The following is a 5,000-nucleotide window of genomic DNA, read 5'->3' on the forward strand; positions in this document are numbered from 1 at the left end:
ACCGTCTTGGCCGACCTTGGAGGCACTTGGCCAAGCATTGGAGGCCTTGGCTTGGCCTAGGCTTGGCCAAGTGTGAATGGGCTTGGCCTATTGCGAAGAGTCACGGCAAAGGTTCGACCGAAGCTCGCGGCGCCCCGGACGGAGCCGGGCCGCTCCCGCCTTTGCCGCGGCGCACGGGCGCCGCCGCCGTCCGGCCGTCGCGGCGGCCGCGCACGGCACTTCGGCTTCCTCCGTCGGCCCTCCCGGGACGCGCGACCCGTGCGACCGGGACGCGCATCCCGTGCGACCGGGACGCATGTCCGGGCGGTTCCCGTTTGCAACGCTCCTCGGTACTTTGGAACGCTTGGGGTGGGCTTTGGGCGGATGCCCCGCTGGGGTGGTAGGGAGGGGGGGCTGCTGCCGCCGCGGCGGGCCTTCCGCTCCACTCCGCACAAGCCCGCCGTGGGCACTCGCTGCGGGCGTGCCCGGCACCGTTCGTCCTCGAGGGATTCGGCCCGTCGGCTCGCTCGGATGGGCCACGCGCAGCGGGCCCACGACGGAGCCGGCACGCTCCTTCTGCTGGCGCGGCGCTCGGTCTACGCCTCCGGCCGGCCGTTGCGGCGGCCGTGCACGGCGCTTCGGATCGGTCGGCCCGTCGTCCCGTCCCTGACGAAGTTTTCGCGGCCGCGCGCGCGCGGAGTTGGATCGGCCTTACTTGGTCCGATCCTTCGCCCTCGCATGTTGCGTGGGCTCGGTCCCGTCCCGTTCGGTGAAATCTTTGTCCGCTCTGGTGCGTCCCTGTGGGTTCCTTTGTCGGTTTTGCGGGTTCGGCCGGGCCTTCCGTGCCGGCCCGTCGGCTCGCTCGGATGGGCCCCGCGGAGTTGGCCCACGACGGAGCCGGCACGCTCCTTCCGCTGGTGCGGCGCTCGGTCTATTCCTTCGGTCGGCCCTTGCGGCGGCCGTGCGCGGTGCTTCGGATCGGTCGGCCGGTCTTCCCGTCCCTCATGAAGTGTTCGCGGCCGCGCGCGCGCGGAGTTGGATCGGCCTTACTTGGTCCGATCCTTCGCCCTCGCATGTTCCGTGGGCTCGGTCCCGTCCTGTTCGGTGAGGGAGGGCGGCCCCGAATCTTTGTCCGCTCTGGTGCGTCCCTGTGGGTTCCTTTGTCGGTTTTGCGGGTTCGGCCGGGCCTTCCGCGCCGGCCCGTCGGCTCGCTCGGATGGGCCCCGCGGAGTTGGCCCACGACGGAGCCGGCACGCTCCTTCCGCTGGTGCGGCTCTCGGTCTACGCCTCCAGCCGGCCCTTGTGGCGGCCGTGCGCGGCGCTTCGGTTCGGTCGGCCGGTCTTCCTGTCCCTCACGAAGTGCTCGCGGCCGCGCGCGCGCGGAGTTGGATCGGCCTTACTTGGTCCGATCCGTCGCCATCGCATGTTGCGTGGGCTCGGTCCCGTCTCGGTGAAATCTTGGGCCGCTTTGGTGCGTCCCTGTGGGTTCCTTTGTCGGTTTTGCGGGCTCGGCGCCGGGCCTTCCGCGCCGGTCCGTCGGCTCGCTCGGACGGACCGTGCGCAGGTGGTCCCCGACGGAGCCGGCACGCTCCTTCCGCTGGCGCGGCGCTCGGTCTATGCCTCCGGCCGGCCCTCGCGGCGGCCGTGCGCGGCGCTTCGGTTCGGTCGGCCGGTCGTCCCGTCCCTCACGAAGTTCCTGCGGCCGCGCGTGCGTGGAGCGGGATCGGCCTTACTTGGTCGGATCCGTCGCCCTCGCCTGTTGCGGGGGCTCGGTCCCGTCCCGTTCGGTGAAAGCTTTGCCCGCTCTGGTGCGTCCCCGTGGGTTCCTTTGTCGGTTTTGCGGCCTTGGCGGCGGGCCTTCCGTGTCGGCCCGTCGTGGGCCCGCTGCGCGTCCGTGCGCGGTGCTTCGGATCGGTAGGCCCGTCGTCTGGGTCCCTTACGAAGCTTTGCGCGACCGCTCCTTTGTCGCCGGTCCCCTGTTAGGGCTGACCGAGCCCTCTGTTCGCCCCCTGGCCCGTCGCATGGGCCCCCGGCGCCTCCGCGGCGCCCCACCGAAAACTGTCACGACGCGCATCCAGCGCCGACGAGGTCGCAGGTTACGTGCGGCAGCCGGGGGGCTAGGCCGAGCGGCGGCGGGCCCGCCCACGGACGGGCGCGGGGAGGAGCGCAGCCGGCACGCGGCGCGGAGCGGCGGCGGCATGCCGCCGGGCGGCCGTCGGCTCAACCGTGCCCGAGTCCCGCGGGCACCGCGTCGCCCGGCCGGCGCGAGCGGCGGCGGGCCCGCCCGCGGACGGGCGCGGGGAGGAGCGCAGCCGGCACGCGGCGCGGAGCGGCGGCGGCATGCCGCCGGGCGGCCGACGGCTCAACCATGCCCGAGTCCCGCGGGCACCGCGTCGCCCGGCCGGCGCGAGCGGCGGCGGGCCCGCCCGCGGACGGGCGCGGGGAGGAGCGCAGCCGGCACGCGGCGCGGAGCGGCGGCGGCATGCCGCCGGGCGGCCGACGGCTCAACCATGCCCGAGTCCCGCGGGCACCGCGTCGCCCGGCCGGCGCGAGCGCACGAGGGCGGGAGGCAACCGGGCGGCGCCTGCGGAACCGGATGCGACGGCCGGCGCGGCACGGCCCCGACGGGTCCACACCGAAGACCAGCGCGGTGCGGATCGACCGCTGATGAGGTCAGAGGTTACGTGCGGCAGCCGGCCGGCTGGCCCGAGCGGCGGCCGGCACGCGACGGGGATCGAGCGGCCCCGACGGCTTGCAGCCGGGCGGCCGACGGCTAGGCCGTACCGGAGTCCCGCGGTCGTTCGGGCGAAGGGGCGCATGCTGCGGGAAAGGCCTGCGGCTGCGAACCGTCCGCCCGGCCGGCCAAGCCTTCCGCGGCGGCGCGCACGTGGCGGCGCGGCCGAGATGACCGAGCGAAGCCCCGGCGATGGGCGGCGCGCACGTGTCCGTGCGGCCGAGATGACCGAGCGAAGCCCGGGCGGCGCCCGCCGTGCGCCCTGCCGGATCGCGCCTTCCGCCGGCGCGCAACGCCGGTCCCGCGTTCCGGCCGCGGGAGAGGCCTGCGTCGGCGAACCGTCCGCCCCGCCGGCCGAACCTTCCGCGGCTGCGCGCACGTGTCCGTGCGGCCGAGATGACCGAGCGAAGCCCCGGCGACGGGCGGCGCCCGCCGTGCGCCCCGGCGGATTGCGCGGCCCGCCGGCGCGCAACGCCGGGCCCACGTTCCGGCTGCGGGAAAGGCCTGCGGCGGCGAACCGTCCGCCCCGCCGGCCGAACCTTGCGCGGCGGCGCTTACGTGTCCGTGCGGCAGAGATGACCGAGCAAGCTCCGGCGATGGGCGGCGCCCTCCGTGCGCCCCGCCGGATCGCCTGCGAGCGGCGAGCGTCCGGGCGGGCCCCTTTCGCAACTTCCCTCGGTACTCTAAACACCCCTTGCCTCTCGGTCTTCCCCCCGACCCTCTCGGTATTTGCTCGGATATGTGCATGCATCGTCCCTCGTCGCCTTCGGTTATCCTCCCCGGGGTGGGCTTTGCGCCGACGCGCCAACGGGGTGGTAGGGGGGCTGCAGCCGCGGCCGCCGCGTTTCGCCATCCGCGCGTGCGCCGCCGGATCCGAGTGGAGGTCGCGGGCGACTCGTCGATGCTTGTACTAGGGGCGCATGCCGGCAGCCCCCCGCGGGGTGCGGGACCCCCGATCGGCGTGCGAGGGACGGGCGTCCGGGCGGGCCCCGTTTCCAACTTCCCTCGGAACATTAAAACCCCCCGACCCCCTCGGTCTTCGCTCCGGCCCTATCGCTATTGCTCGGATATGTGCATCCACCGTCCCTCGTTGCCTTCGGTTATCTACCCCAGGGTGGGCCTTGCGCCGATGCCCCGATGGGGTGGCAGGGGTGGGGCTGCCGCGGCCGGCGCGTTTCGGCATCCGCGCTTGGGGGCTCGGACCCGAGTGGAGGTCGCGGGCGGCTCGTCGATGCCTGCACCGGGAGCGCATGCCGGCAGCCCCCCGCGGGGCGCCGGACCCCCGATCGGCGTGCGATGGACGGGGGGAGGGGCGGGCCCGGTTTGCAAATTCCCTCGGTACTTTAAAATCTCACGGCCCTGTCGGTGCTCCCTCCGGCCCTATCGCCACTGCTCGGATATGTGCATCCACCGTCCCTCGTTGCCTTCGGTTATCTACCCCGCGGTGGGCTTTGCGCCGATGCCCCGATGGGGTGGCAGGGGGGCACGCTCTAGGCCGTGCCACGGGGCGCGGGCGCCGGCGCCGTACGTCCCTCGCGGCGGCCGTGAGCGGCACCTCGGCTTGCTCGGTCTGTCCTCCCGGGACGCGCGACCCGTGCGACCGGGACGCGCATCCCGTGCGACCGGGACGCGTGTCCGGGCCGTTCCCGTTTGCAACGCTCCTCGGTACTTTGGAACGCTTGGGGTGGGCTTTGGGCGGATGCCCCGCCGGGGTGGTAGGGAGGGGGGGCGGCTGCTGCCGCGGCGGGACTTCCGCTCCACTCCGCACAAGTCCGTCGCCTCGCGGCGGGCGCGCCCGGCACCGTTCGTCCCCGAGGGAGCCGGCACGCGCCCGCCGAGGCCCCGGCGCATGGGCGCCGCCGCCGGCCGTCCGCGCGGCGGCCGTGCGCCGGCTTCCTCCGTCGGCCCTCCCGGGATGCGCGACCCGTGCGACCGGGACGCGCATCCCGTGAGACCGGGACGCGTGTCCGGGCCGTTCCCGTTTGCAACGCTCCTCGGTACTTTGGAACGCTTGGGGTGGGCCTTGGGCGGATGCCCCGCCGGGGTGGTAGGGAGGGGGGGCTGCTGCTGCCGCGGCGGGACTTCCGCTCCACTCCGCACAAGTCCGTCGCCTCGCGGCGGGCGCGCCCGGCACCGTTCGTCCCCGAGGGAGCCGGCACGCGCCCGCCGAGGCCCCGGCGCATGGGCGCCGCCGCCGGCCGTCCGCGCGGCGGCCGTGCGCCGGCTTCCTCCGTCGGCCCTCCCGGGATGCGCGACCCGTGCGACCGGGACGCGCATCCCGTGAGAC

The sequence above is a fragment of the Phoenix dactylifera genome, chromosome 10, assembly GCF_051530095.1.
Source record: "Phoenix dactylifera cultivar Ajwa chromosome 10, Ajwa_hap1_PhDact_Kaust_v1.1, whole genome shotgun sequence".
In the NCBI taxonomy this organism is placed as follows: domain Eukaryota; kingdom Viridiplantae; phylum Streptophyta; class Magnoliopsida; order Arecales; family Arecaceae; genus Phoenix; species Phoenix dactylifera.